Source organism: Odontesthes bonariensis, chromosome 22, assembly GCF_027942865.1.
Source record: "Odontesthes bonariensis isolate fOdoBon6 chromosome 22, fOdoBon6.hap1, whole genome shotgun sequence".
NCBI classification, from domain to species: domain Eukaryota; kingdom Metazoa; phylum Chordata; class Actinopteri; order Atheriniformes; family Atherinopsidae; genus Odontesthes; species Odontesthes bonariensis.
In genome coordinates this window covers 24,392,808-24,405,506 of record NC_134527.1, presented here as the reverse complement: position 1 = coordinate 24,405,506, position 12,699 = coordinate 24,392,808, and positions in this window count along the sequence as shown.

The window sequence follows — 12,699 nt, the reverse complement described above, 5'->3', positions numbered from 1 at the left end:
AAAGAACAGCATAAAGCAGCAATTTAAAGAGAAAAAAAATAGAATAAAAATTAAAAACACAGTTAATAGCAATCAAAGAAGAGGGGAAAAAGAAAGATATAAACTCAACCATACGCACACCGAAAGAGAAATGTTTTTAACCTGCTCTGCTAGCATGTCATTCATGTATTCGACCTAAACCATTCTGTGATTTATAGACGAGTAGCAGAACTTTAAAATCTATTCTGTATCTGACCGGGAACCAATGTAAAGACTTGAGAACTGGGGTGATGTGATGTGATCTCTTTGTTCTGGTTAAAACTCGGGCTGCAGCATTCTGAATGAGCTGCAGCTGTTTGAGACTCTTTTGGGGGAGTCCAGTCAGAAGATCGTTACAGTAGTCAAGTCTGCTGGAGATGAAAGCATGAATCAGCTTCTCCTGATCTGTTTGGGACTTGAAACCCTTAATACTGGATATGTTCTTAAGTTGATAAAAGGCTGATTTGGTGACTGATTTGATATGATTGTTGAAGGTCAGGTCTGAGTCTATCAGCACGCCGAGGTTCCGGACTTGGTCTTTAGTTTCTAGAGACAGTGACTCAAGATGTTTACTGACAGCAAACCTCTTCTCTTTGTTGCCAAACACAATGACCTCAGTTTTTTCTTGATTTAACTGAAGGAAATTTTGGTTCATCCCCTTTTTGACTTGCTCTAAGCAGTCGCACAATGACTCTATAGGACTGCAGTCATCTGGAGACAGTGCGAGATATATCTGTGTGTCATCTGCATAGCTGTGGTAGTTGACTTTAGAGTTCTTCAGAATTTGACCCAGAGGCAGCATGTATAGAGTGAATAGAAGGGGTCCAAGAACTGACCCCTGAGGAACTCCACATGTCATAGCCACTCGATCAGATTGATTTCTTCCAATAGTCACAAAATAACTCCGCTCCTCCAAGTAGGACCTGAACCATTCTAGGACTGTCCCGCTGAGTCCTGCCCAGGTTTCCAACCTGTTCAGCAGTATACTGTGATCCACAGTGTCAAATGCAGCACTGAGATCCAACAATACCAGAATTGACACCTTGCCTGAGTCAGTGTTCAACTAGATATAACAATTCCTCCAACAAGTCCTGGGTCTACTCCGGGGCCTCCTCCCAGTGGGACTTGCCCAGAAAACCTCCAAAGGGAGGCAACCAGGAGAATTAGGACTCCTTTCGATGCAGAGGAGCAGCGGCTCTACTCCGAGCTCCCTCCGGATGGCCAAGCTCCTCACCCATTTCAGCCGCTTGTATGCGGGATCTCCTACAGAGTCATCAGCTAATTCCCTTTGTAGTGCAGCTTAATTAGAAGCAGACATTTTGTCAGCAACAGTAAATAAAGACACTTGTGGGTACAATCAGGGTCTGAAGTTTCTATTCTGAGGTTATTTAGGAATCTTTTTTGGTACTCTTTGTGATACAACTTGTGTTCCTGTGTCCATACTGGAAATAAGCACAATCACCCTTAATTTCTGTGTGGGCTGTACAGCACTTATCCCACTGGGAGCAGTAACAATGGACACTTAATTGGATGGTCATGTGGATCTGGAGCTGCTCTCTTTCTGCCTGCCTGTGAACAACATTACATGCTAACAATCACGGACTGCAGCACAGTTCCGACTGGTCTGCACATCTGAGACGAACTGTATGTGAAAACCTCTTCGGATTTATCTTTCAATAGGCAGAATATTGATTCTAAAGACAATGATTCAAAGTGCATGATTCCTTCTTCCTTTATGCAATGTTTTCCATCAGATTTTTAAACCAAACATGAATAAGTGTTTTTTGTACTACGAGCAGTGCTGATAACTGAGTTTCAGCTCATTCAGAGGAGATTTGATTGCAGGGCAAGATAATGCATTCTGTGAGTAATGAAAGTGGAATGCTCCAGAGATAAAGAGGAACATTTGTTTGTTGGCAGGAGCCCTCCCCTGCGTGGTGGTACACAGCCCACACACTGGACAGCAGGTGACACATCTCACTGGCATGTTGGCCAATATTTAAGTTAATTTCAAAAGCACAAAGCTGCAGTGGACACCACTGAGATGAGCAGAACCCTAAATTATTTAAGACACACAGCTCCAATTACACATATTAATACACAGAGGCTTTTTTTTTTGGCTTATTCTTATTTTACACGTTTAGCAAAAAAAATGATCTAATCATGGCACCAAGTTTCATTATTCCATTTGAGATGGAGGCGGTAAATTGTCTCTTCTTACTTCCTGGGGGCTTACAGAGAGAGGATCATGGTAAGGACAGGGTGACACATGGAAAAACAATCAGAGATACTGAATGTCAACAAGGGAAATAAGAGATGATGGAGCACCAAGGAATTCGATAAAAGAGCTGTTCAAACACATCAGAGATGAACGGGGATGTTGATCTATGCAGCTGCTTGTATTGATATTTGCTCCTCAAGATTTATTTCCAGTCCATTGAGCTGAGAATGTAAATTATTGAACTGTCTTGTTTGCATGCAGTCATATTTAAAAACATCTTCATCACATGTGCAATGGGGTTCGGTGTGTCGACTCGTGGGTGACATAAACTCTAGAATCAACTAAAAAGTAGAGAATTGGTGTTGTTATCTTAGTTCCACAGTAAAGTTGATTACCCTTATAAAATGTGCCTTCATTTTAGAAAGGCCCAGTTCTTTCATCAGTTGAGATATTTTCTTTTTCACAGTTCGTTTTTGCAAGTGTGTGTGTGTGTGTGTGTGTGAAAGTGAGAACAAGAAGCACAGAGTAAAAGAGCTCAAGTTTAAATGTAGGTCTTAATAGAATTAGAGTCTGTCCTCTTAGGCAAGCTCCTATTACTTCCCCCTTTCATCACTTTCTCTTTTCTTGCTCTCCACAGGGTTGATGCCACAGATAACTATTGAAGATGTTTTCTATTCTATTATATCCAGTAATGCTCTGTTCATTTAGTGTGCCGAGGACCTGGCTGTGATAGCTCCATGACCGTGATCAGTTCTGTGCTAACAGGGAAAGCTCCATAAAAAGTATGATTTAACAGCCCCTTGTGTGTTGATCTTGAGTCAGTATTAATGCTTTGGATAATCACTCTATCAACATTCAGCTCTCAGACCTTGAGAAGATGAAGGAGAATGGGCCAGCATGCTGCACAGAGAATGAGAAACAAGAGCTGTGGAGGGAGGGGGTGAAATAACGGTAAAATAGTGTAAGATAACTGAGGTCTGTAGAACAGAGATATAAACCATCCATCTGTCCATCTACAGTATACATCTGTGAATGTGTAGTAGTGGTGTTTGCCAGTTTTATAAGATGTTATCTGACATTTATCAATTCAAAGGTTACATTTGAATAAAACCAGATGACCAAAAAAATGGCTAAAATGAACTTGCTGCCCATTATACAAATAGCACATAAGGCACAACTTCAATTAAGGAAGCACACATATTCAAGGCCAGTGCATAAATAAAATCCTGTATAAATCCTGCACTGAAGATTTTTCCTCTATTTTTGGTCCATTCCTACTGATTTATGGTTTCAAGAAATAAAAAAAAGGTATATTTAAGCTCTGAGTCTGTTGCCCGATATTCTACACAGTGGAATGACACAGAGCGCAATCCACTGTAAAATGTTATAGCACAGGATTACTTGGCATTACTATAGAGAAGCTAAGGTATGCTAGACACCGTTTATAGCAATAGCTGCACACAGCAGCTAAATACTTTACCTCCAGTGTGCTCCCATACTGCAGGATCATAATGTAACCAAGCAAGCTGCTACAGCCACTCGATGAGCACTTTTAACGATGTCAGAATAAGTCAAACACATTATGGGGCTGCTCGAATCACTATATCCAAAATTCATTAAAACCATTTTTGGAATAACAGCAGGTGAATTAGATTTTCATCATCTGACCTTCTTGAGATAACCCTCTCTTCTTGAAATGTCTAACACACACAGCAGTGAGTATTTCTTGATAAGGCAACTGTCAAGTTAAGCAACCATATAAATTAGCAGCAGGTCCGTCAAGATATGATTTGTCCAAATGCAGATGCGGTTATCATGGAGAGAAATTAATCAAAAACACACACAGAAGCTACAAATGAACCTGGGGACAATATGGACGCCATGAACTGTATAACCCCTCTCTGAAGGATAAGCTTATTTGTATTTTACCCAATTGAAAAGATAAACATCAACACTATTCTGTCATGAAAATGAACTTAAACTAATGATTTAGGCCATACACTCAACTCTTTATCTAATTAAATAATAAGTGATAAATTGGTCTTTTGGACCTTTATAAAATTGTTACTGGAATATTTCAGTGGCCTCTGAAGAAGGTTTAAACAAACCTCCACATTGGCTTTCTTTTTTAAAACCAGAGCATCCATCATTGAGCTGGTTCAGAGTTATAACAGGTAGTGGAAAGTTCTAGAGCTTGAAATGCAATGATTGTATTATTAATAACGCTTTATTTTTTGTAGCTTGACTAATTTCTTACAGGAAGGTAACTGTGGATTGTTGGATATCAGTTTGATCAGACACTTGTTTAAGTATTTAAATGCCATTTTAAAGTGACTTGCTCAAATTGATTGGTTATGATTGCATTACATTTACCAAATCAGTTAGTTATCATCCCATTAACCTTTTCTTAATAGAAGAGATTTTGAAAATATGGATGATTAATAAATCTCAAATGAAATGCAAATTAACATTTTCAAATGCATAAAATGGGATTATTACATTTTCATTACATTACATTTTATTATTTATAACTAGCGTAAAAAAGAACAATACAAAAAAGAGAGTTCACTGTTTATCCAGTGGAAGAGCTCATTTCTATTTTGCACATGTTTTAAATTATTTGAAAATTAACATTTGGAACCCTTGTTAAACAGTTTTGATATACTGACTGAAATTATAAAGGAACCTCTCAAGTTGTTTCAGTTCACCAGCTTTATATTTTAACGTCATACATGAATGACTGCAGCTCTCACAGAGCATCCGTTACATTACACCATCACGTGAGAATGTCAGTCTAATCTGATGACATTTCCCAAGAAAAAAATACCATTTACTGTAAGGGCAAATATGACAGTTTAAAGGTTGATGCATTTGCCTTGGCATAACTGCAATGCTTTGTCAACAGAAAAATCATTGTACCATACTAAATGTTGTACTTTCCGAGCAAAGTCTACCCTGCTTGTTAATCCTCTGGTGGGACCCTCCCATAACAATGGATGGACTTCAATCAGACAGATTACACCAATTAACAACACTGAAAACTGCAGTTGTGGTGTAATTATCTTATATTCAGACACTAAATTGTAATTGTTATATCCACTGAAAATTAACCATTTCTTTCAAGGGAATAGCCTACTCTTTCACTCAATTAGAGCCAAACACGACTTACTTGGTCTGCAATGTGAATTTATTTGATTTAGCTTTAACCTTTAAGATATATTAAATTCTATAAGCCTCCTTTGTATAATGTAGACTTAGCTACAAAGATGGAAAGTTTCCTTTTTTAAAATTATTTTGATGTTTTATGTGTTGTGAGAGTTAAACAGCCTTTCATTTTATCAAATTAAAACCCCTCACTCCACTGGCCATAAGAGAATAAATGAATTTGCTTTGGGTTTTATACATATCAGGGCTGTGTATGTACAGTTGCCAGCTGGAGTCTGAAAGCCTAAATCAGTCTAATGTCTCTGTGAATTGGAGGGCTCTTTGTTTAAAAAATAATATGAATAGTGTTCGTTAAATCTTGTTATTGTACATATGACTCAATAACAGAGAGTGAGGCTGACTGTATACATTAAACAATGGTGAAATATTCCTCCTCCTCTCTCTGAATCCATATTTTGCACTGATGTGCCAGCACATGATGAAGACAGTTAATGCCAACTGATTGTTTCTGTGGGTGTTGTAGGCTGATGTGAGTGTTACTGAACCCACACAGTTTGCCACAGTAAACACAGGCAACTCTCCGCCTGGGGTGGAGAAGACTACAGGCCCACCCTCAGGCCCTGCCTTTGATTCACTGACTAAGCCCTGTGATTTGACTAATGCAGACATTTACAGCAGCAGCACAAAACCATAAATTGACAAATGTTATGCATCCTGCGCTCACACTCTGTTCCAGAAGTGCAGTCATTCCAAAAGATCCATTGGGTCTGGGACATTTTCAGTGTAGATGCTCTTTTTATTAATCCTCACAGTAAAAGAAGAAAAAAGATAAGCTGCTGCCAAACATTTTACAGCTGAATGATTATATGAATTTAAAAAAGTCTATATTAGTCTATTTGTTATCCATTCAGTTTCAACCCTCTATTAAATATGAGGTTTGTGTATTTCTAGCTTCATCTATTAATTATCTGTCCCATTTATTTCTTTATCCGTTAGATCCAGGATCTGCGCTGATGCCCACTCAGCCTGAGCAGCCTTGCCTCATATTTCCCTGCCTCTGAATAGAGGCTGCAGCGCTGTTTGTGTATGTTTTTGCTTGGGGGCTCATGTCAGCAAACGACTGCTACAGCTATGATTTATGCTTTTGTGTAACATTGTGTATGTCTGTCCCTGACATGGCATTGCTCACATCCCTGCGGGAGGGGGCCACTGCACTGCCATAGAAATGAATGCATCATAGTGCATCAACGATAAGAAAATTTATGATCCGGGGTTACTCAGGTCAGGCCAGACAGATAAAGTACATGTGCACAAGAGACGGGGTGAGGCCGAACAGATAAACATGAAATAGTCAGTGATATTGAAAAGTATAGCAGCAAAAATAAATGACTGAAAACAAAACTGGAAAGAATAGAGTATAGAGGAGAAGGACGGAGGGTGTTCAGTCAACCTTGATGCTAGTAATTTTGTCGTATGGTAAAATCCTTTGTTCACTCATCAAACAATGCCTCTGTGTGGTTCTTGTATTCATGTCAGAGCTAATTATGGGATGTTGCTGCCTGTTGCCAGATCACAAGAGGACAGAGCTGTATCTCAGCAATATGCTTTCTACCCCACCAAGTTGCCAGGTTTGTGAATGTCTTAATTACACTGTTTTAGCTCGCAGCAATGCCTTCTGTACCCTTATAGCATTACAAGGCTCCAGATTTCAGAAACAGTGCATTTCAGCGTTCACTTTAGTAGTTTTGTAGTAAATGTTGTACATTTTCCTCTGTCTTCTTCAGTCTAACTTGTACAACATATACCCTTCAAGGTATATAGCCTAAAAAGAAAAAAAAAGAGAAGAACCTTGTTTCAAAATACAGAAAAAGACATTTCCCCGACATAAGCTTTGTAGGGCTTGTTAATCGCTCTCCGCCAAGAGCAAGAATCAAAATTTCCAGATCATTAATGGATCAAATGATTACTGATGTGGAAGGTTTTGCTCAAAGTAACAAGTCCACTGACAGTTAAAGCATAACTTTGTGAAATAGATCAATTTTTTTGTCATGTTAGCTTAAATCGTCATTGTACCCTGACGGTAAAACATGAGAGCAAGAGTTTTAAGAATCCATTGAGCCTGAGGGAAAACCTGTTAAAGTAATGATGAATTTTTTTTTAAAAGGTTTGCCTTTTCTGGAGTTAATGCAGTTATTGGCCTGTGAGTAAATGACAACTTCCTCCACATCAATGGGCTTTGGAGGCACGCCTGTAGCACAGCAGAAAGGGAGGGACTGGGAAGGAAATTAAACTTAAATCCATTCAAATTGTTATGCCAAGTCCACGTTGTTCTCAAAGTTTCCAGGTTTTGATTTCAAATCTACAGGTCCTCACAGCTCTCTCAAAATCTTTACATCTTTCATTTAAAGAGGCAGCCCTGTTATTGACATAATCAGTGAAATGTTTTTACTGACATTGCTCTAATAAACCTATCTGCAAAGTTAGTAATTAACTGGTGAACATAATATTGACATTATAAGCTAGAGAGTCAAATGTTACATGAATCTTTGGATGACTCTGTCAGTGCACAGGGTTCAGTTGATTTCTTTCGGCAACTTACTGTATGTCTGACTAATTATTTCCTGAAAATTGGATTTACAGTCTGACACCAACTGTTCCATACATAATTTGCTAAACACTGCATATATGTGCACATATGCACAACTATGTGTATATGTGCGTATAATGTGTATAAATAAAAGGAAATATTAGCAGACGATAAAAATAACTTTGTATTTGTAAGTTTTTGAGACGTATTGCCATGCTCTTTACAGTGATTTATGAGTTTGAATATGTGCAATTTTTTTCAAGAGCAAAACCTGCCCTCTGTGTTAACAGTGATTTAAATGCAGCTTGGGATATGTGAACATTATACGGTAGAACTGTGGAGTTGAGTTAAACACAATTTCAAAGCCCATCAAAGGGAGTATTTGGATTATGGTGATATATTAGCTACTCTGAGACATCTCAGTGTGCGTCTTACAACTTCAAAGTGGTAACTCCAAGTTCCACGTTCCAAGTTCGCTTTAACACTTGGGTGCCATAGATACCAAAGAAATAAATCCCTCTGAGTAGAAATATAGAAAGCACATATATAGTTGGAAACTGTTTATCTTTCAAACATCTAAAAGAGCTCTGGATTGTATATGCATGCTCTTGTTCCTATTTGTTAGCTGTTTTTGAAAAATGTCAGTTGCACCAGCAGGGGGTGGCTACAATTTCATGAACATCTGTACAAACTGAGCGTACCACTTCGAGGCTCATGGCACGCAATTTGTGCTGAGAGACCATGTCTCAAGTTTGTTGATATCTATAATATAATTTTTTGAGTATTTTGTGGTATGGACGTATTTTGGGGAAAATGTTATTTCTGTTAGAAAATCTGAAATTTAGTCTGGACAGTTTGTCTTTAGGTAAATTATTTTCTTTTTGCAATCAGGATCTGACACAGAGTGACAGATAATCTGCAGGAATTTGATACAGCTTTGATTTTAGGTTGACTTTATACACATAAGATTATATCCTAGTTATCATTTGTGAGTTTGAGTCAGGAATATCGTCTTTGTCTTCCTGATTAACATTACCAGTGACGTTTTTGTAGAATCTGCTTGTTTGTTTGAGATTTTTAAGTAGATTAAAGGGAAATCTGACATGAATTTCTCCAAGCAGAGAACAGTGAGAACAAAAGGGATCATTTCAGCTAAGTTCAACAAGAATAGCTGGATTCTTTCCCTTACAGGTGACTTGAAGGTGATTGCAACATAAGCTTGAATTGGACAAAATAACTATATACATCTTTTCACCTCAGTCCTTGCACTTTTCTACTTCCCTCCGACTTGCAATTATTTTTCTACTGAAGACTCACTCAAAATTGATAAAGGTTAGAATTACGATACATGGTTACATGCTTACACATTCTACAATTCGTGACTCACACTCCCAAACGCTCAAAATTAAGATTCTTGGCCAGGGCCTTGAACATAACCAAATAAACTCTTGATAGATAATTAGGTGGAGTTGTAAAGGTTTACAGGCACATCTAATGTATGAACAAAACTATGCAATAGTTGTGTTCAAAATAAACATGCAAGCCTTGATCAGTGATATAATGTTCTGTCTCACTGCCTGTTTCTCATTCTGTCAAATGTTTCTAATGAAGAGGATTTTAGGTCAGCTTACACAGAGGAATATGCCATGCGTCCCAAAAATATGATGGAACCATCTTTCCACCTTAACAGTTTAGGTCACATCTTCAGAATAACTGAAACATATCATGTGTTGGGCATTTTTGTCCCTTTTTTTTAAACATTGATGGCAGTAAAGCTTCTGCAATGCAGAAACTGAAAAACTGTCCAAATCACCCTTAATTCCACCTATGATAAACTGCTGTTTATTCTGTTACTTTTTTGACTATATATCCCGTTTGACACTGAGCAGCAACCCTGGCATTTCCCTTGTTTTATATGTATTCAAACTTCTCTCTGAGCCTCTGTCTGTGACATACTTTTCATCTTTCTCTGCTGTATCTGGAGGGTGTCCAGGCTTGGAAATTCATCATCCTAATACACCGTGTATAAGCACTTGTTAAAAACCCCCACATTGCATTTTTTCTATATTCATTATGGTTGTAATATTTCTGCTTTGGGCGCCTAAGGCAACTTCCACAGCCGCTCAGAGAGCATCATTGAAAAGCATGAAATCAAATGGAATTTCCAGATATGAAAGAGATAGCTTTTCAGGGATACTTCTTTGACTGGAAGAGAAGACCAATACACACAGTTAAAAAATGAATAATTAAAAAGAAAAAAACACAAAAAAAAATGTGTCCTTTTACTGGGAAATTACATCATTATCATCAATTTAATTTGAGTAGAAAAATAAGCACACATCTACTCACACTTAGAAAATATGAAAAAAATAAATAAAATGCATTGTTTCTTACATTAACTTTGACTTTTACTTTACTACAGGCTGTATGACCAAGATATTTCATGTTTCGTCAGTTTAATGTAATTTCGTGTAAAAAAAAAAGTTGTGAATTTTTAGTTGTGATTCAAAAGTAGTATCCACAAAAGGCACAAAAAAGGAAAGGTAGAAGCAAAGACGAGCAAATGCGCTCATTTAATAACAAATGTGTGCGAAAATGACTAAAATGTTGAAAAAACAATGGTGCTTAAAGAAAAGCTGGAAGGGATAAGCATTTTTTCTTCCCTCTAAATTGCAGAATATCATTAAATGATTTGATGAATCTGGAGGAATTTCAGTGCATAAAGGGTAAAGGGGCTAGCCAAAGCTTGACACTTGTTATCTTTGATCGATCGGAATCGATCATTCTTATTGCTGAAAGTTTCTTAGACATGTTCTACTTTGTTTGGTGACATATACTACTACTGTTATACTACCAACTTGGAAAACTTTTCACATCCAAAGGTGATGCTTTTGAGGTACCCCATGCATTCAAAACTGACACAGAAGGATCCTGCCCAAGCTTATATGACAAGTTGAGAGTGATAAATAGTTGATATCATTATTTGAATGCTATTATGATCATCTGTCAGGATTTTTTGATACTGGAGGCAATCTGTGTACTTTTTCTTGTCAAACAATAGATTGTTTTCATTTCATATTATTATTTTGAAGTCAAATTTATTTGTTTAGCAGATTTCATATACAAAACAATTCAAAGTGCTTTACATAAAATAAAAGCATTGCAGTGAAAGAAGAATTAAAAATACATAAAAGAATATAAAGAGAAACAAATGAAATAATTAAAAATTAATAAAAAACAAGCAACAGTCTAAGGTCAAAGATACTGTGCAGATTTCATGAATAGACACATGAGAAAAGAAATGTTTTTAACCTGAAGTGTTGTCAGACGTCAAAGATTGTCAAAGTTACATTTTGAAATTGTGACACTTTAAAGAAGTCACTAAGCTGCCTGAACTGTGAATGTTAACTTTTTCCATTGAGTTTTTACAACAATAATAAGATTCTTTCTAATTTTATTAATCTATTTTTCCTCATCATTTATTACTCCTGACCAGTCTGCTAACTGCTATACCAATCAAGCAAAAATGTCAACATATAATTCCATTAATATCAAATGAACAGTGGAGCAGCTTAACTGCACTTCTTAACCTTTCATTGAGGGTTCTGTATGTGCTGAGTAAAGAGCTTATGGAAGATATGGCTGAGCCCCTGCTGGCAAGTCTGTCATACAGCACCACACTTCAGTGTTGATTGCATGTGTCCACAGATTCTGATCCAGTGAGTGTGAAATCAATATAGGATAAATATTTGGACCAGCATGGAAAAAAAAAAAGAAAAAAAAATCAATAACCATGTCTGAGGCTTGTGCATGAACTAGTTACAACTGTGCAGCAGCACACACACGTTGTTGGTTATTAGATATGAGCATGTCTGTGTTTGCTGTTCAGCAATATTAATGTAATGTTGCAATATAATAGTTTTACAACCCCAATTCCAAAGAAGCTGGAATTCTATGTAAAATGTAAATAAACAGGATGCAATGATTGAAATAAAAAGGATAAATTCACAATAGGACAAAGAAAACTGTCACATTGAAAGTAATGTTCTGAAAAATATAAACTCATCTTGAATTTCATGGCAGTAACATGTCTCATACAATTTGGAACAGGGGCAACAAAAAGGCTGGAAAAGTAGGAGGTACTAAAAAAAGACAACTGGTGGCACATGCTGGAACAACACAGATTAAGTAGCGCTTTCTGTTTTTATTAACATTTTACTCAATGGTCCAATTTCTTTCAATTTTTCATTCAGTATATGAAAAATGTATCAGCCTCAGCAGGTTGAAGGTAATTATTTCAATAGCAAATGCCATTGTTGCCCTTTCTGCATTGTGCAGGTAAGCTGTAAAAATCTTCAGCTATTGATAAAAATTATTTAGGCACTGAAAATATGTACAGTATCAATCAACGGAGGAATGGAAAATTGCAACAATATTTTACAGTATAAACAGAAGCTAGTGGTTTAAAGTAAATTGTGTGCTTATACTTTAAATGTTAAGGTATTTGTACTCACTTGAGCTTTTCTACTCTGTGCTCCTTAACTCTACATTTATCAGACGCCAGTCAGTCTCTTTCCAGATTAGATTTATTAAAACAGAGTAAAGGAGCCTATATTAGCCCATTTTAGTAATGTGATATGAATTTCTCAGCCAGTAGGGTAGTATGGATTGTTAAATCTTTTGAGCAGGGATCTTAATTCAACATTAA